General features: G+C 38.0%; 1 long non-coding RNA gene across 1 annotated transcript; it reads left to right on the top strand.

The window, feature by feature from the left end:
- Positions 1 to 75: 75 nt before the first annotated feature.
- LOC110346986 (uncharacterized) lies at positions 76 to 19,782 on the top strand. Its single transcript, XR_002391293.2, has 2 exons — positions 76 to 255; positions 19,629 to 19,782. It is a non-coding gene; the product is annotated as an uncharacterized LOC110346986 (long non-coding RNA).
- Positions 19,783 to 20,869: the final 1,087 nt, after the last annotated feature.

The raw sequence follows: 20,869 nt of genomic DNA, 5'->3' as shown, positions 1-20,869 counted from the left end.
GCTTCCTGGTAACCAGAACTGCAGAACTGGGTTGTGTGGGGACCCCTGTCTCATGGGCCTTCCTTACTCCTACGCAGCCCATCGCCTTGACCCGTTCATGATTCCGGCCCTCTCCACTCCTCTCACCAGAAGCGTGGAACTCGGAGCAGGACCTGCAGTCGCTGGGACCTCTCGATACTCTAGTCAGTGGACATCACATCCAGCAACTTGCCCAGGGTCACGCAGGGCTGAGCGAGGAACTGAAGGATTCTCCAGGTAACCCTCTCCTCCATAGGGGTCATCACTGATTCCTAGCAGAGCCCACCCTGTTCTCTATAGACCTGAGTCTGTTGCCCTCAGCCAGGCTTGGAATCCTACGTTCCCAAGTCTGTTAATGTACTAACTGTTCTGGAAGCAAATCTTTACCCACTAAGGTGGTTTCAGGTGGTTATCAGCACAGTCTCTGTAGCAGTAATGTCTGGCTTTTCCTGCTGTCCCGGTGTTGCCCTGGGGACATTGGCATCTCTGATGTGAGGTATCTCAGACTGTGCAGTGGTGTAGAGGACTCATGCTGTCATGTGCTACCTATGCAGGCCTCAGCCGCCACCCACTTCCCTGGCCTGCCCACACACAAGTACAGTTCAGAGGTCTCCAGTCTCCCCCAGGGCTTTCCTAGATAAATGTCTTTTACATTTAGATGCCGGTGTATGTTTTCTAGATTCTTCTCTCTCTTCTGTTTTCCAGGATTAATTTGGGAAGCACAAGTCAGTAGACAATGCTTGCTTGTCATTTTGACTTTTACAAGTAGGGTGCTGTATGTAAAGAAAATTAGGCATTTTATATTACTTTGTTTCCTGTAAATGGATATGGGGTATTGCTCTATTTTAAATTCCTTTTCCCTGAACCTGTCAGTACATTTCTGTTCTATAGTTTTCTTTTTCTTTTGTCTATTATACTAGCTAAGACTCCTTAGTATGATGGTTTGTAGGAATGGTGAGAGAAAATATACTTGCCTTATTCCCAATGAAATCACACTTTGATCATCTCTTTACCTCAGGCATACACAACACCACTGCCCCCAAATCTGGAGAGACAGACAGGTGACTAGGGGGTTACCAGAACACAAGTCCAAGATTGGAAACCTCTTTTGTAGCCAGTAATTTGGTTAAAACATTAAACTGTAATTAATGAATTGCTAGAATCTCAGTGTGGAGAAGCTTGAGAGTTAAAAACAGTCTTAGGCTGCTTTTTAAAAATTTTTATTTGCATAATTTTACATACCATACAATTTACCCATTAATATGTAATTCCTGGGCTGGGGATGTAGCTCAGTGGCACCGCACCTGCCTTGCAAGCACAAGGTCCTGAGTTTGATCCCCGGTACCAACCCCCCCCCCCAAAACATACATACATACATAATTCCCATTTAGTATGATGTTAGCATTGGGTTTTTCATAAATACCTGATACGGTTTGAGAAAAGGTCCTTCTATACCTATTTTCATCAGAAATGAATATTGAATTTTGTCACAGGCTTTTTCTACATCTATTGAGATGATGATGTGATTTTTGTCTTTGCCTCTGTATTGTCTGTATTACATGGTGGTGTATTATGCTTATTGATTTACATATCTGGAAGTGTCCTTGAATCCCTGGAATGAAGCTATCTTGGTTATGAGGTAAGATATTTTAAATGATTAATTGCAGTATCTTGTGTTGAGGATTTTGCACCTTTTTCATTAAGGATATTGGCCTATTTTCTTTTTTTGTTAACTCCTTGTCTGGTTTTGGTATCAAGGTAATGCTAACTTCTAGCAGTAAGTTTGGCAGTGCTACCTCCTTTTGAAGAGTTTAAGGCATATTGGCATTAGATCTTCCCTGGAGTTCTGGAAGAATTCAGCAGTGAATCCACCAGGCTTCTTTTAGTTGGTAGTGTTTACTGTTTCTATTATGTGGCCTGTTACTGGTCTTTTCAGAATTTCTGTCTCTTTGGTTCAATTTTGGTAATTTTGGTAATTCAAGTGTCTGTAGGTATTTCTCCATTTCTTCTAGGTTCTCCAATTTTTAGGAATAAAAGTATTCAAATAATTTTTTATAATCCTCTGGATTTTGGTGGTGTGATTTCACCTTTCTGTTTCTAATTTCATGGATAGGGGTTCTTTTTTCTTTCCTTTTCTTGGTAAGTTTGGCTAAGGGTTTAATCAGTCTCCTTATCCTTTCAAAAAACCAACTCTGATTCATGATCTTTTATTTTTTAATTTTTTGAAGCAAAAACATTTAAGATATACAGAATGATAACATCCATCATAGGGAATCTGTACCTGTACATGATATATCTTGCTTCTTCTTTTTTTCCATTCCCCCCCTCCCTTCGACCCCGCTTCCCCTCCTTAATATGCAAAAGCTTTGTGTCCATTTTTTTCTATCATTTTCTTTTTTTTTCTTGTCTCTTCTTTCCTCCCTCTTTCCCCCTTCCTTGTTCCCCTTCTCATTTAACCAGAAAGCAATAGGAAAGCAAATTACAATAGCTTCAGGCAGAAAACTGAGCAATGAGTCATTTTTTAATAACAAAACCTTTATTGGTACATTTTAGATATACATAATGCTAACACTCATCATAGGGAATTTCCATCTGTACCTGATACCTCCCGCCTCTTTTCTCCCACCCTCCCCTCAAGCTCCCTCCTTTCCCTATGTAAAAAAGGTTTGTTTCTATTTTTTCCTTCTATTTTCACCTTTTTTCTTGTCCCTTCCTTCCTTTCTCCCTCCCCCGTCCCTTATTCCCCTACCCATTTGAACATTTGCTTTCCATTTCCCAATATCTATTCTACATTTTAGTCCTTATTTCCACTTTTGGTTTCCCACACCAGAGAAACAATATGGCACTTAAACACATGTGTGTCCTATTTATTTCACTTAAGTACAGTCTCAAGGTGCATCCATTTAGCTAGAAATGTCTCAAGCTCATCCTTCTTTATGGCCGAGTAGTATTCCATTGTATTAAAAAAAAAACTCCACATCTTCTTTATCCATTTGTTGGTTGATGGGCATTTGGGCTATTTCCAAGATTTAGCTATTACAACATGGCTGTACATATATCACTGTGGTATGATTTGTTTATTTTATTTTATTTTTTTGGTACTGGGTGGAGCCACTGAGTTAAATCCCCAGCCCTGATTTGTTTAATTCTTTCAGGAGGATTCCAACAAGGAGAATAGCTGGGTCAAATGGAACCTTTAGTTTTGGTTTTTTGAGGAATCTCCACACTGATTTTCACAGTGGTTGCACCAGTCTGCACTCCTAACAACAGTGGAGAAGGGTTCCTTTCTCCCCACAACCCCGCCAGCATTTGTTATTGGTTGATTTCATGATAGCAGCCATTCTTTCTGGAGTGAGATGGAATCTCAGCGTTGTTTTAATTTGCTTCTCTCGAATGATCAGTGATGTTGAACATTTTTTCATGTTTATTTACTGTTTATATTTCTTCTCTGAGTTGTGTTTATTCATTTCACATGCCCAGTTTTGGATTGGGGCTTTACATTTGGGGGGGTCTGATATTTTTAGTTCTTTATATATTCTAGATAGTAGTCCTTTGTCTGAGGAACAGCTGGCAAAGTATTTTCCCATACTTTGGGATGTTTCTTCACTCTGTTGGTTATTTCTCTTGCTGTACAAAAGCTTTTTAATAACATGAGATCCCAGTTATTGATTTTTTGTGATAGTTTCTGTGTGATTGGGGTTTTGTTCATAAAGTCTTTGCCTACACCAGTGTCTTTGAGGGTTCTACCTATTCTGTCTTCCAGAATATTTAGTATTTCTGTTTTAATATTTAGATCTTTAATCCACTTCGATTTTAGTTTAGTGCATGGTGTAAGATATGGGTCCAGTTTTAATCTTCAGCAAGTGGAAAGCCAGTTTTTTCAACACTATTTATTTACTTTTGGTACTGGGGATTGAACTCGGGTCCTTGCACTTGCAAGGCACATGGTGGAAGCACTGAGCTAAACCCCCGGCTCTCCAACACTATTTATTATAGAGGCTTTCTTCCAGTGAAGGTGTTTGGCTTCTTAGTCAAAGATAAGGTGGGTGAGTGTGTATGGAATTGTTTCTATATCTTTTAATCTGTTCCATTCATCCTCAGGTCTGTTTTTTTCTTTTTTTTTTTTTTGGCCAGTACCATGCTGTTTTTATCACAGTACCTGTGTAGTATAATTTAAAGTCAGGAATCCTGATGCTCTTTGCCTTGACTCAGTTGCCCGAATTGCCTTTGCTATTCTAGGTCTCTTCTGGTTTCAAATGAATTTTAGGATTGTTTTCTCTAATTCTGTGAGATATGCTGTTGGAATTTTGAACGGGATTGCATTAAATCCGTATAACAATTTTGGAAGTATGGCCATTTTCACTGTATTGGTTCTTCCTACCCAAGAACAAGGGGTATCTTTCCATTTTCTGATATCCTCTTCCATATCCTTTTTCAGAGTACTGTAGTTTTCAATGTAGAAGTCTTTTACTTCCTTCATTAGATTGATTCCTAGGTATTTTCATTTTTGGGGGGTGCTATTGTAAAAAGTGTTATTTCACTAATTCTTCTGTCAGTGAGTTTGTTATTTGTGTATAGGAAGGCTGTTGATTTTTGAGTGTTGACTTTGTATCCATCATGCTACTGAATTTGGTTGTTAAATCTAGAAGTCTTTCCAGTGGAGTTCTTGGGGTCTTCTTTTTACAGTATCATGTCATCTGCAAATAATAATAATATAGCTTCATCCTTTCCTATTCTTTCTTACTCTTTTTATTTCTTTCTCTTATCTAATTGCTCTGGCTAATGTTTCCAGAACTATATTGAGTAAGAGTGGTGACAGTGGACATCTTTGTTTTGTTATTGATTTTAAAGTGAAAGCTTTCAGTTTTTGTCCATTTAGTATGATGTTGGCTGTTGATTTGTCATAGATGGCTCTTATCAGATTGAGATAAAGACCATTTATTCCAATTTTCTGTAGGGTTTATATCATGAATGGGTGTTGGACCTTTTTAGATGCTTTTTGTACATCTATTGAGAGGATCATATGGTTTTTGTTCTTGGCTCTGTTAATATAATGTATGGCATTTGTTGATTTGCATATGATGAACCATCCCTATATCCCTGGGATGAATCCTGAATCCTACTTGGTCATGATGTATGACCTTCTTGATGATTTGCTGCATTCTGTTTGACAGTATCTTATTGAGGACTTTTGGATCTATGTTCCTTCGGGAGATTGGCCTATAGTGTTCTCTCTCTTGCAGTACAGGGGATCAAACTCAGGACCTTGCACTTGCAAGGTAGGCATGGCGCTACTGAGCTAAATCCCTGCCTGTAGTTTTCTTTTTTAGTTGGATCCTTCTCTGCTTTTGATATCAGGTTAATGCTTGCTTCCAGGAATGAATTTGAGAGTATTGCTTCCCTTTCAATTTCATTAAAAAGTTTGAGAAGTAGCGGCATTGAATCTTCTCTAAATTTCTTGTAGAATTCATTAGTGAATCTGTCAGGGCTTGGACTTTTCTTTGTTGGGAGGTTTTTAATTACATATTCAATTTCATTGACTAATATTGGTTTATTTAGAATTTTTCTATTTTCTTGATTCAGTTTTTGTAATTCATATATATCTAGGAATCTGTCCATTTCTTCTGTATTTTCCATCTTATCAGAATATAGGTTCTTGAAGTAGGTATTGATGATCTTCTGGATTTCTGCAAGGTCAGTTGTGATTTCACCCTTTTCATTCCCAACCCCATGGATTTCAGTTTTTTCTTTCCTTTTTTTGATAAGGTTGGCTAAGGGGTTTTCAATTTTATTTAATCTTTCAGAAAATCAACTCTTTGATTCATTGATTCTTTGTATTGTTTTCTTAGTCTCCATTGCATTAATTTCTACTCTGATCTTTATAATTTCCTCCCTCGTACGAGCTTTTGGTTTGACTTGCTCTTCTTTTTCTAGAAGCTTGAGATTCAACATTAGGTTGTTATTTGAGCCTGCTCTCTTTTCCTGATATGGATATTCACTACTATAAATTTCCCTCATAGGACTGCTTTCATTGCATCCCATATGTTCCAGTATGTTGTATTGCCATTATCATATAATTGTGGAAACTGTTTAATTTTTTCTTTAATTTCATCTGTGACCAATTGGTTGTTCAGGAGGGTGTTATTTAATTTCCATGTGTTTATAATTTTTTGTGATTTCTTTTGCCATTGATTTCAAATTTCACTGTACTATGGTGTGATAATATTCATGGGATATTTCAGTTCCTTTGCATTTACTTAAGCATGTTCTGTGTGCTAGTATATGGTCTATTTTGTAGAAAGTCCCATGTGCAGCTGAGAAGAATGTATATTCTGGTGTTGTGGGGTGGAACACTATACACATCTATTAAATCCATTTGTTCAAAAGTTTGGTTCAGTTCCAATATTTCATTGTTGATTTTCTGTCTAATTGATCTATTTGTGACAGTGGGGTATTGAGGTCCCCCGTTAACAATTGTAATAGTGCTTATTTGATTTTTCATGTCCATTAATATTTGTTTTATATAGTTGAGTACACTGCTATTTGGTGCATATATATTTATGATTATTCTCTCTTCCTTTTGGACTGTTCCCTTTACAAGGATGTAGTGACCTTCTTTGTCTCTTTTAATCAGTCTTGGCTTGAAATCCACTTTGTCTGCAAATAGAATACCTACCCCTACTTTTTTCTGGGTTCCTGTTGCATGGAGTATTGTTTTGATCCTTTGACTTTCAGTCTATGAATTTCTTTTTGAATTAAACGTGTTGCTTGTATGGAGCATATTGTTGGATCTTGCTTCTTGATCCATTCTGCTCGTCTGTTTCTTTTGATTGATGAATTGAGACCATTAACATTGATGGTTATAACTAATATGTATTGACTTATCCCTGTCATGTTATTTTCCTGTTGTTGGCATTCTTCTTTCCTCTTTTGTTTAATTTCTTGCCTTGCCTGGTGGATTCATTCTTTTGGGGTTCATAGAATTGTAATTCTTGTTATCTTTTCCCAGAATATCCTTCAGCACAATTTAGAGTACTGGTTTTGTGGTCATGAATTTCTTCAGGTGTTCTTTGTCAAGGAAGTATCTTATTTCTCCATCAATTTTGAAAAATGGGTTTGTGTTGAGAAGTGCTGCTGTGATTCTTTTTTAATTTTGCTTTTTTTGGGGGGGACCGGGGATCGAACTTGGGTCCTTGAGCTTGCAAGGCAAGCAGTGGAACCACTGAGCTAAATCCCCGGCCCAAGTCTGCTGTGATTCTGACGGGCTTTATAGGTAATTTGTTTCTTTTCTCTAACAGGTTTTAATATTGTTCTTGTGTTGAATTTCTGGAATCTTGACTATTGTATGCTTTGATGAAGATTTTTTTTGATCATAGCTAATTGGAGTTCTGTATGCCTCACTTATCTCTATGTCAAATTCTTTTTTTCCTGTTTGGGAGGTTTTATGTCATGACTTCTGTGAACAGTTTTTTTTTTTGTTTGTTTGTTTCATTTGAGCTATCTCCTGCTTTTTCATTGACTCCAATCAATGTTCTGTTATTCTTCTTTGTCTGGCAGCTGCTGGCTGGATTGATTTCTAGTGGTCCCTTGCTATTTTTAAAAAATCTTTCTTTTTATGATCACTAACCACAATCCTAGCTTCTATATCTGATATTCTGTCCTCACATTGGCTCATTCTGCTACATATATTTTCAATGGAATTTTTAATCTCCTGGATATCTATTTGAATCTGTTTCATGGATTCCATTTCTTTCTTATGCTGGGCATTCATGGTTTCTATCATTTTCTTGAGCTCCTCTGTTTTTTTCTTTTTAATCTGTATCTGCTCTAGAGTCACTAAGCATGTCTTTCATTATGGTCACCATCTCTATAGTTATCTGAGAAATTATTTCTGCTTTGATTTTTTTCTAGAGCCTCATTCATCTGCTGTGTTATTTCTTCTGTTACCATTTCAGAGAGTCCAGGTGGGTGGCTTTCAGATTGTTCCACTCACTGCTCCCTTGGTTTGCCTTTGGAGAGTTGAAAGTTTGGCGGGGCGGGGGGGAGTTGCATCTTGAGCGTCTTCTCGTTTTGTATTTTTTAGTTAAATTCCTGAGATGATGCTTTTAAATTGCTTATGGCAATAGCTTTATTGCCAGTATTGAGAACCCTTAGGAAATGACTACTCAGAGGTGTCTTCCAGGTGTAGCTGGCTTTTGGAGTTTGAGTCTGTTGCAAGATCCTACCTCTTCAGTTTATTGGGGATGAGAAGTTTCTGTCTACTTGACCCAGCCCCCAGTTCTTTGCCACTGGCCTATAGTATTTTTTAAGACCCTTAGGCAATCTCAGTCTTTTTTTTGGTGCTGGGGATCGAACTCAGGTCCTTGTGCTTGCGAAGCAGGTGGCGGAACCACTGAGCTAAATCCCAGGCAGGCAATCTCAGTCTTGGTATGCCAGGAAGAAGAGCTGATTGACACAATTATGTCACCTTGGCTAAAGTAGTACAATCAGCAATAACAATAGCATCAAACACAGCCTAGAAAATGACAAACTGTTGTAACTATTAATTTGCCACCTTTAACCTTATGAACTAGATTTGTGATGACATAACAAAATCTAAAATGAGACAGAAAATTGTATGCAATAAATGAGCCCTTCATATGGTGATTTTACCTTTATGGGAGAAGATTTAAAAGGAGTCAAGGAGGAAAAATAGAGAAATAGGAGAAGAGGAAGAGATTAGAAGCAAGGCTGGAGGGCAAAGGAAGATCATACAAACTTTGGGAAACTGGTGAAGAAGATAGGAGGGAAATAAAAACAAGAGCAGAACAGAATAGCAACAAAACTAGAAACCATGTTCACACTCATAAAAATAAGAACAAACAATCAGGAAAAAACAAAACAAGAACAAAAACCAGAAAAGAAGAGAGAAAAAACAGTCCAATTCAAGGCTTGTCTCTGCTGTCACTGGTAGACAACATGGGCAGAGTCCAGATCCAAGTTGATTAATCCCAACAAGCCAGCTGTAGCTTTACGGTGGGGTAGTGGATAATCTCAGCCAGCCTGCACCTTTAGTTTCACTGAAGTTCGGGCTAGTTTCTGGCTATGAGGTTGGAAGTGGATTTGTTGAGCCTGCAACAATCCATTTGCCTCCTACTGGCTTGAACTGGGTTCCCTGACAGTTTGAATTCTACTCCCTGACCTCTTGCTGACTTGAACTCTCCACCCTCACCACAGTACCAGGAACCACTAGATGGAGCCAGGCTGTAGCCATTCTGAGTTCTGAATTCTGAACTCAGTCCTTCTCCAATATGACTATCAGCCAATCACCCTCTCCTAGGTGATGTCTAAACTTGAATAACTCACTAGCCACTGCAGTCTACTGTGTCCACTGCTCCATTCCATTGATATGTTTCTCCATGGATGCCTTCGGGGTTACCAGTAGTCACTGTGCGTTTGCAGGTTCAACTGCCCCCTTCCCATGCTGTGGGTCCAGGCTCTGGGAGAAAGTGCCACCTGCTACCCTCCTCCTTTTCCTTGAAGTCTCTCTCTTTGCTCTGCCCATGGACTTCATTTCTCACTTCAGATCTTCCTTGGGTCCTGGCGATCCACTTCTCTCCTTCTCCTGTCACTATATTCCAGGGTCAGGACACCAAATCTCAGAGAGGCTCTTTCTCTGCTGCTTACCACTCCTTCATCTTCCTGGAAGTCTCATTGATCTTTTATATAATTTTTTTTTTAGTTTCAATTTCATTAATTTCCACTTTGACCTTTATGATTTCTTTCATTCTACTAGTTTTGGATTCAGATTGTTCTTTTTTTTTTTTAGGACCTAGAGATTCCTTACTGAGGATGACTCTATTTTTTAAATGTGTGCATCTGTAGCTATACATTCCCCTTTTCAGACTGCTTTCATTGTATCCTATAGGTTGTGCTTTTCTGTGCTTCTGTTGTCATTTGATTCTAGGAACTTTTAAATTTCTTTACTGATTTCTTTGCCATTAGAGACAATGCAGATCAAGATATCACTGAGATTCCATCTCACTTCATAAAGAACTGCTGTCATAAGGAACTCAGAAAACAACGTGCTGGTGAGGATGTAGGGAAAAAGGAAGCCTTCTACATTGTTTGTGGGAATGTAAACTAGTATAATCATTATGGAAATCAGTATGGAAAGTCTTCAAAAAACTGAAACTAGAAATTTCACTTGACTCATTTATACCTCTTCTAGATACCTTCTTCCCAAAAGATATAACTGAGGAGTGATCAGCATGACAAGTCTGCCTAGGGTTTCCTTGGACTGACAGGAGCATCTATATTTTGTATAATTTTGTTTAACTCAAACGATATACTTTTTGCCTTAGTAATTGATCATATTTGTAAAAATGTCTATTTTATAAATATTTTGAAATAACTGGCTTGTCTACTTTCTACTAAAGTTTAATATAGTTTTCATTCACTAGCTTCTAGATTTGCTTGGATGTTTTGACTATATATTTATTTTCTAATATCTTTAAGACTATACAGTTCCCTCTATCACTTGACCTGTGTCACATAGTTTGATTTATATAGCTTTATGTGCATTGCTTGGGTTTTCTCCAAGTTGATGTTATTACTCTATCACATATGCTATTAATTTTTATCTCCATAAATCCCTAAATGAAGGGGTGTAAAATTGTTTTTCAGAAGACTGTGAGGAGGATGAGAGAGATAAAATTTCACAGGGAGGAAATTTCAGGGCACAGGGACATTTATTTTTATTTTTATTATTATAGAGGAGACTTAAGTATATTTAAGTGCTGTTGACAGGATTGGGTTAATCACAGAAATGCTATTAAGTTTATCAATCAATATAATTGGCCATTTGTAACAGGAAAATAAAACTTGTTCAAATATGTCTTATAGAGGGAATTTCATGCAGGGGATTCATTACACAAGTGATGGAGGAGGAAAACAGGGAAGAGATGGAGAAATCAATATTTTGCGACATGAGGAAGTCAATCCTACTTTTAGGCTGGAGGGACCAAGAGAGGTGTAGTGTTACAGGTGCATAGGTGTTGATTTCAGCAGAATTTGGAACCACAGTGGGCCAATTGAAGTCACAGGGAATATGTAACCATTGAAGGAGAAATCATCTGAGGCAGAGGCAGAGGCAGAGGAAGAAAACTCTGACTACTGTGTCCTCTGGGATTCATCTCTTCCTGGTGCCTTTAGCTGTCTGAACCAAAATGGTAGCCAGGTGTTTGTGAGGCCAGGAATTGTAGCCTGCAGGAGTGTAGCCTGAGGAATGGAGAGCAGAGCAGGGGAATGGTGAGGTATGGATCTGGGGGCAAATAGGTCCAGGACTAGCTAACGATATTATCTGATTTAATGAGGCAAATCATGTTTAAATTGATCCTTAAATGTATTTAATAAAATCAACATATACTCATAAAAAAGAAACATTGCTTTCAAAGTATAAAATACATATCCATGAGTCCATGTTGATGTGTATAAATGACTGAATAATTAACAAAATGGGAGAGAATAGATGTATATGTGCAAAATTACAAATCATTTATTCACAGGCTGTTCATAGTGATTTCCTTCCAAAGAAGTACATTGTGGAAGAGGGTGGGGAGAGTAGCTTTATAGTAGGGAATTCTGAAAAATACTATGCCAGTCAAGTGATCAAGAGTAATAACAGTGGCCATTGTTCATAGTGCGTATCCTTGGTATGATGCCATGGGACTAGCAATTTACTTCTGTAGTATGCCCCTCCCTAGGCCCATAATTCTAGGTTACTCATGACAAAATCATTAGCAAAATTCCCAAACAGGGCATCCTATAATATGCCTGATTAGTACTCCTCAAAATACTCAAGGTCATCAAAAACAAGGAATGCCTAAAAAACTGTAACAACCAAAAGGAGCCTGAGGAGACATGATGGCTGTGTGGAATCTTGGATGATATCCTGCAACAGAAAAGGGACATTAGGTAATTCTACTTAAATCTGAATAAAGGGTAGACTTTCATTAGCTACATTTTTTTCCATTGAGTTTATTGGTACATTTTAGGTGTACAGTACAGTTACATTCATCATTGGGATCTTGTACCTTTACATGATGTATCATGGTTCTTATTTTTTCCCCTTTCCCCTCCCCTCCACCCCCTCCATCCTTCCCTATTTACAAAGACTTTGTTTCCATTTTTTCCTTTTCTCATAATTTTTCCTTTCCCTTCTTTCCTTTCCCCTCCCCCTCCCACTTCCCCTCGCCCTTTAGACCTTTTCTTCCTATTTCACATTATCACTTATACCTTTTGATCCTTATTTACTCTTTTAGTTTTTCACACCAGAGAAACTATTTGATATTTGCACGTGTGTCCTATGTATTTCACTTGAGTATGGGCTAAATGTGCATACACTTAGCTATAAATGTCTCTAGTTTATCATTCTTTTTTTTTGGTACTGGGGATTGAACTCGGGTCCTTGCACTTGCGCAGCAGGCAGCGAAACCACTGAGCTAAATCCCCAGCCCTAGTTTATCATTCTTTATGGCTGAGTAGTACTCCGTTTTATAAAAAAACCACATCTTTTTTATACAGTCTCTAGTTGATGGGCAATTGGGCTGTTTCCAAGTTTTAGCTATTACAGATTGTGCCACTATAAACATGGGTGCACATATATCACTGTGGTATGATTCTTTTAGTTCTTTGGGGAAGATACCTTGCATGGGAATAACTGGGTCAAATGGGACTTCCAGTCCTAGTTCTTTGAAGTATCTCCATACTGATTTCCACAGTGGTTGCACCAGTCTACACTCCCACCAGCAGTGGAGCAGGGTTCCTCTTTCCCCACAGCCCCGCCAGCATTTGTTATTGGTTGATTTCATGATAGCAGCCATTCTTTCTGGAGTGAAGTGGAATCTCAGCGTTGTTTTCATCTGCATCTCTCGAATGACCAATGATGTTGAACATTTTTTCATATGTTTATTTGTTGCTTTTCTTTGAGAAATGTGTGTTCATTTCAGATGCCCATTTTTGAATTGGATCTTTATATTTGGGGGGTCTTGATTTTTTTGAGTTCTTGATATATTCTAGATAGTAGACCTTTGTCTGAGGAACAGCTGGTAAAAGTTTTTTCCCACATTGTAGGTTGTCTCTTAGCTCTGTTGATGGTTTCTCTTGCAGTGCAGAAGCTTTTTAATAAGATAAGATCCCAGTTGTTGATTCTTTGTGCTAGTTCCCGCGCTACTGAGGATTTGTTCACAAAGTCCTTTCCTACGCCAATGTCTTTGAGAGTTCTACCTAACTTGTTTTCCAGCAAGTTTAGTGTTTCCATTTTAATATGTATATCTTTACTCAATTTTAGATTAGTGCATGGTGAAAGATAGGGTTCTAATTTTAATCTTTGGCAAGTTGAAATCCAGTTTTTCAACACCATTTATTAAAGAGGCTATCTTTCCTCCAGTGAGGATAGTTGGCTCCTTTGTCAAAGATGATGTAGCTGAGTATGTCTGGAGTTGTCTCTGCATCTTGTAATCTATTCCACTGATCCTCGGGTCTGTTTCTTTACCAGTACCAGGCTGTTTTTATCACAGTGGCTTTGTAGTACAGTTTCAAGTTGGGAATTATGATATCCCCTGCTATGACTGTTGCCTAGAATTGCTTTTGCTATTCTATGTCTCTTCTGGTTACAGATGAGCTTTTAGATTGTTTTCTCTAGCTCTGTGAAATATGCTGCTGGGGTTTGAATCGGGATTGCATTGAATCTGTATAGAAGTTTTGGAAGTATGGCCATTTTTCCTTATATTGGTTTTTGCTTCCCAGGAACAAGGGATGTCTTTCCATTTTCTTATATTCTCTTCACTCTCTGTTTTCAGAGTGCTGCAGTTCTCAATGTAGAGGTCTTTTGCTTCCTTCATTAGATTGATTCCTAAATATTTCATTTTTTTGGATACTATTGTGAAAGGGATTGTTTCTCTTATTTCTCTTTCAGTGAGTCTGTTATTTGTGTACAAGAAAGCTATTGATTTTTGAGTGTTGACCCTAAATCCAGGTACTCTAATGAATCTGTCAATTAAGTCTAGAAGTCTTTTGGCAGAATTTTTTTGGTCTTCTATGTAGAGTATCATATCATCAGCAAATAATGATAGCTTAACTTCTTCTCCTATCTATATTCCTTTTATTGTTTTCTCTTGTCTAATTGCTCTGGCTAATGTTTCCAAAATTATATTGAGTAGGAGTGCTGATAGTAGATATCCTTGTCTTGTTCCTGATTTTAGCGTGAAGGTTTTCAGTTTTGGTCCATTTAGTATGATGTTGGCTATTGATTTTTCATAGATGGCCTTTGTCAAGTTGAGATAAAGACCATCTATTCCAATTTTCTGCAGGTTTTTTTTTTATTTTTATCATGAATGGGTGTTGAATTTTATTGAATGCTTTTTCTGCATCTATTGAGATGATCATATGTTTTTTGTGCTTGACTCTGTTAATATAGTGTATTACATTTATTGATTTACATATGTTGAACCATCCTTGCATCCCTGGGATAAATCCAACTTGATCACGGTGCATGATCTTCTTGATGACCCTCTGTATTCTGTTTGACAGTATCTTATTGAAGATTTTTGCATCTACGTTCATTAGGGAGGTTGGCCTGTAGTTCTCTTTTCTGGTTGGGTCTTTCCCTGGTTTTGGAATCAAAGTGATACTTGCTTCCAGGAATGAATTTGAAAGTATTGGTTCTCTTTCAATTTCATTGGAAAGTTTATATAGTAGTGGCAACAGTTCTTCTCTAAATGTTTTATAGAATTCAGCAGTGAAGCCATCAGGACCTGGGCTTTTCTTTGTTGTTAGGTTTTTAATTACATTTTCAATTTCACTGATTGTAATTGGAGTGTTTAACATTTTTATATCTTCTTTGTTTAACTTTAGTAATTCATATGTATCTAGAAATTTGTCCATTTCTTCTGTGTTTTCCATTTTATTAGAGTACAGGTTCTCGGAGTAGGTATTGATGATCCTCTGGATTTCTGCAGGATCTGTTGTGACTGTACCTTTTTCATTCCTAATTGCATGTATTTGAGCCTTTTCTTTCCTTTTTTTGATAAGGTTGGCTAAAGGTTTATTGATTTTATTCTTTCAAAAACACAACTCTTCCATTCATTGATTTTTTTGTATCGTTCTCTTAGTCTCCATTGCATTGATTTCTGCTCTGATCTTTATAATTTCCTCCCTTGCATGAGCTTTAGGTTTGTCTTGCTCTTCTTTTTCTATGAGCTTAAGATTCACCATTAGGTTGTTTATTTGAGCTCTCTCTGTTTTCCTAGTGTGGGCATTCACTGCTGTGAATTTCCGTCATAGAACTGCTTTCATTGTGTCCCATAGATTCTTGTATGTTGTATTGGCATTATCATTTATTTGTAAAAACTGTCTAATTTCTTCTTTAATTTCCTCTGTGACCCATTGGTTGTTCAGGAGAGTGTTATTCAATTTCCATGTGTTTGTGAAGTTCTTGTGGTTTCTTATGCTATTTATCTCCAGTTTAATTGCACTATGGTCTGATAGTATACACGGGATAACTTCAGTTCCTTTGCATGTACTTAAACATGTTCTATGAGCTAGTATGTGGTCTGTTTTGAAGAATGACCCTTGTGCAGCTGAAAACAATGTATATTCTGAGTTTGTGTGGTGGAACACTCGGCAGACGTCTATTAAGTTCATTTGTTCAGAAGCTTGGTTCAGGTCTAGTATTCTGTTGTTGATTTTTTGTCTAGATGATCTGTCTATTTGTGACAGTGGGGTATTGAGGTCCCCCACTACAATTGTATTAGTGCTTATTTGGTTTTTCAAGTCCCCTAATACTTGCTTTGTATGGGTGGGGGCATTATTATTTGGTGCTTATATATTTATGATTGTCATCTCTTCCTCTTGGATTGTTTCCTTTGCAAGAATGAAGTGACCTTCTTTGTCTCCCTTAATTAGTTTTGGTTTGAAATTTACTTTGTCTGCAAATAAGATAGCTACCCCCACTTGTTCCTGGGCTCCTGTTGCATGGAGAACTGTTTTCCATCCTTTTACTTTCAGTCCATGAGTTTCTTTTTGAACTAAGTGCATTTCTTGTATACAGCATATTGTTGGATTTTGCTTCTTAATCCACTCTGCCAGTCTATTTCTTTTGATTGGTGAATTGAAGCCATTTACATGATTGGTTATAACTGATATGTATTGACTTATCAGTGTCATGTTATTTTCCTGTTGTTGGTTCTTTTTTATTTTTCTCCCTCTCCCTTTAGTTTCTTGCCTTGCCTGATGAACTTGCTCTGTTGGGCCTCATGGAGCTGTGACCTTTGTTGTCTTTTTCTAGGATATTGTTTAGAATTGTTTGGAGTGCTAGATTGGTATTCATGAAGTTTCTCAGGTGCTCTTTGTCATGGAAGTATTTTACTTCCCCTTCAATTTTGAAAGATAGTTTTGCAGGATACATCAGTCTAGGTTGGAGGTTGTTTTCTTTTAGGGCTTGAAATAGCTCACTCCAGGCTCTCCTTGACTTTAGGGTTTGTGTTGAGAAGTCTGTTGTTATTCTGATGGGCTTTCCTTTGCATGTGATTTGTTTCTTTTCTCTAACTGCTTGTAGTATTTTGTTCTTCTGTTGGGTTTCCGGGATCTTGATTATTATATGTCTAGGTGTACATTTTTGTTTTATCTTGGCTAGTTGGCGTCCTATATGCCTCACTTATCTGTATGTCAAATTCTTTTGCTCTGTCTGGGAAGTTTTCTGTCATTAATTCTGTGAACAGTTTTTTTATTATGTTATTTGTACTTTCTCCTGCTTTTTCATAGACTCCTATCAGTCTTATATTATTCTTCTTTGTGTCATCTAGGAGCTGTTGGATTGATTTCTTATGGTCCTTTACTATTTTTAAGAGATCTCTCTTTTCATGGTCACTGACCGCCATCTTGTCTTCTATATCTGATATTCTGTCTTAAGATTGCCTCAGTCTGCTGTATATGCTTTCAATAGAGTTTTTAATCTCCTGGATATCTGTTTGAATCTGTTTCATGGATTCCATTTCTTTCCTATGTTGGGCATTCATGGTTTCCATCATGGTCCTGAACTCGTCTGTTTTTTTTTTTTATCTGTTTCTGTTCTAGAGTCTCCAATCATGTCTTTCATTCTGCTCCCCATTTCTGTAGTTATCTGGGACATTATTTCTGTTTTGAATTTTTCTAGAGCCTCATTCATCTGTTTTGTTACTTCCTGTGCTATCAGTTCAGCGTGTCCAGGTGGTTGATTGATATCAGACTTTTCCACCCCGTTTCCCCCAGAATTTGCCTTTGGTGGGCTGGAAGTCTGGGTTTGTGCCGTGCTTAAATGTCTTCTGATTTCTATTTTTGTTGTTGGTTCTGTCCTTGGTTTAATTCCTGGGTTGATACTTCGAAGTTGCTTCTTGTAAGTATCTTTGTTACTTGTATTTAGAACACTTACAGAATGATTGCTTCTCAGAGGTATCTTCCAGATATAGCTGGTCTCTCGGTTTTGAGTCTCTAATGACTCTGAAAGCTATCTCATTTTCATTACACCAGGAAGGACAACTGATTAGATCAATCACAACACCTTAGCCCAAGTGATACAATCAGCAACACAATAGCATCAAGCATAGTTTAGAAATAACAATTTGTGATAGTTGCTAATCTATCACCTTTAAGTGTGTGAATTAAATCAAAATTGAGGACCAGCACAAAATATGTTTATAGTAGATAGACTCTTCAATATAGCAACTTTAGCCTTCAGGATGGGGACTTAGAAGGAGTTGGGGAAGGAGGATAGATAGGTAGAAGGATAGGGAAAGGTTAGTAGTGAGACCAGAGGACAGAGGAAGATCACGCAAACTCTAGAAACCTGTTGCAAACAAGAGAAAAAGAATGAAAGAACAAAGATGGGAACAGAACAACCTAACAGCAATAGGGAGGCTAGAAACTATACTTACTTTCCTTTAAAACTAATGAAAATAGAGAGAAGGCAAAAGAGAAGAAAAGAAAAAGAAAGAAGATATCCAAATTAGGGCCAGAACAGGAACAAAAAGGGAGATAAGGAACAATGTGGGAGAGCAAGAGAACGAGAGAGAGAAAGAAAAGAGAAAAGAAAGAAACAGTAGAAAGAGAAAAAAAGGAAAAGTTTGAAAAGAGTAGAAAAAATAAAAATTAAAAATAAGAGAAAAAATAATAATTTTGAGAATAACAAATAAAAAATAAAAATGAAGGGCCTCCTTCAGGGTATGTCTCTGCTGTCACAATAGACAACGTGGGCAGCAGTGTGCAGATATAAGTCAGTGAGTCTCAGCAAGCCAGTAGCAGACCTGTGAGATTCAGGCTGATTTTTGGCTGTGAGTCCCAAGTTGAGCTCCCTGTCCTCCTGCAGGGTTGAACTCCACAAGGTTCTACTGCAGGTTCTGGCTGCCTTTCCCCTGAAGATAGTCCAGGTTCCAATGGGAGGTGGTGATCCCTCCAACTTACCAAGTACGGTGGTCTGGTGTGCCTTTATTGCAGAGATTCTCTTCACTATTCCAGTGGGCTTCAGTTTTCATCAAGGAGCCTGAGAGAGGCTTTCTCCCTGTTGTTCACTTCTGCTCTATCTTCTGGAGTTCAGGACAACAGCCTTTATGACCCCCTGTGCCTCTGCAGTGTGGAACCAGGTAGCAGCACAGCCAGGAGGCCAGAGGCGGGGTGGGGGCGGTGGGCGGCAGCCCCAGCTCTAGGCAGCTGAAGTTCTCACCTGTTCACTCACTCACTGCTCGGAGGTGGGGTCATTAGCTACATTTTATGGATCTTGGTACATAAATTGTGACAAAGGTGCCATAGTAAGATGTTAATAATGGGGGAAACTGAATGTGGGACATATGGGAACTGTGTACTATCTTGGCAATTTTGTTGTAAATTAAAACTACTCTGAAATAAAGTTTATAAAAATAGAAAAATGTTTAGCATGCTAGATAAAGACTAAGAATGAAAAATCTGTACCAAATGTAATAGTTGTATGGGGAAAAATTGAAAGATTTTACTTTGAAACTGGGAATCAGACAAAGATTCCTGCTATCATCATTTCTATTCAATATTTTGGTGGAACTATTATCCAGTGCACTAATAGGAAACAGAAGAAATAAAAGATACAGGGCTTAGACAATAAGACCTGAAGTGTTCATTATTAATAAACGATTAGGCTGTATGTGAGAAAAATCCAAGAGAACTAAACTTAACTACTCAGGGTGTAATCGTGTAAAAACGTTACTGGTTACAACATCAGTACACAAGCAGGATGCTTTGTTTCTGTAGCAACAAACAGTATGAAATGAAAATAAAAGTTAAAAGGTAATTTGTAGCCCATCTTACCCATATATCAAATATATAAGAACAAATCTAACCAAAATATATTTAAGAACCTTATGGAATAATATAAAATGTGATTTAGATAAATCAGTGAACACTTCTGTTATGGTGTATATCTGGATGACCTCCCCAAACCTGACATGTACAAAGGTAGAGCTTTTGAGAAGTGATTGTGTTATAGGGGCATTTACACATGACTTGCTCTTAGGAGGTGAGGCTTGGTTGGAAGAGGTGGTTCACTGTATTTTTATCTCCCTTTCAAGCTCCTCCTCTGATCTCTCTGCTTCCTGCCTGCCACGCCATGGACTGTTTCTCCTCTGCGTTGCCCCTCTGCCATGCTGCCCTGCCTTGGAGCCAGCCGACTATGGACTGAAACCTCTACAATCTGTGAGCTACAATAAATCTTTTCTCCTGTAACTTGTGGGTGTTGGGTATTGTGTCCCAGAGATAGGAAAAGTAACTAAGAAAATTTACATAAAGTGTAATATGATCATAAATATGAGGATTCAGTATTGTACACATGTTAATTTTTCCTAAATTAATCTATGGATTGGCTATAATCAAATAGAAAGCTGTTACGGTTTGTGTCTAGATGTCCCCCTAAAGGTTTATGTGCTCATAGATGGTGCTTTTTGGAGCTGGCTGGATCTAGGGTGTGTGATGCTGGCATTAAGGGTGTGATAACTAAATTAGTTCACTGATTGGTTTATCATTGTTCTGGGTGTGGCTAATGGGAAGCCCACCCTGGGTGTGGGTGGCACCACACAAAAGGCTTGTAGCCTGGATGGTGTAAAGGGGAAAGGAAGCTTTGCTGCTGTGGCTTTGATACTTTGCTGCCTTCTGCCTGCCATGGAGTGTTTCTCCTTTGCGATGCCCCTCAGCCATGCCACCCCACCTTGGAGCCAGGCGACTATGGGTGAAACCTCTACAGACTGTGAGCCAAGTCTGTCTTTTTGGTAATATTACGCTGTTTTCATCACAGTAGCTTTGTAGTATAATTTCAAGTCAGGATGGTGATGCCCCCTGCCTTGCTTTTGTTGCCCAGAATTGTTTTTGCTCTTCTAGGTCTCTCCTGGTTTTAAATGAATTTCAGGAATGTTTTCTCTAGTTCTGTGAGGTATGCTGATGGTATTTTGATCAGGATTGCATTAAGTCTGCATAACAGTTTTGGGAGTATGGCCATTTTCACTATGTTGGTTCTTCCTACCCAGGAGCAAGGAATGTCTTTCCATTTTCTGATATCCTCCTTGATCTCCTTTTTCAGAGTACTGTAATTTTCAGTGTAAAGATCTTTTCCTTCCTTTGTGACATTGATTCCTAAGTATTTAGTTTTTTCGATGTTATTGTGAAAAGTGTTGTTTCCCTAATCTCTCTTGCAGTGAGTTTGTTATTTGTGTAGAGGAATGCTATTGGGTTTTGAGTGTTCACTTTGTATCCAGGTATGCTACTGAAAAAACTAGGATTAAAGGTCCCAATTTTACCCAGCTATTCCCCTTCTGGGTAT

Source organism: Heterocephalus glaber, unplaced genomic scaffold (genome assembly GCF_053883595.1).
Source record: "Heterocephalus glaber isolate CG9 unplaced genomic scaffold, H.glaber_assembly_v1.0 deba00001164, whole genome shotgun sequence".
In the NCBI taxonomy this organism is placed as follows: Eukaryota; Metazoa; Chordata; class Mammalia; order Rodentia; family Bathyergidae; genus Heterocephalus; species Heterocephalus glaber.
This window is presented reverse-complemented; position numbering and strand designations above follow the sequence as displayed.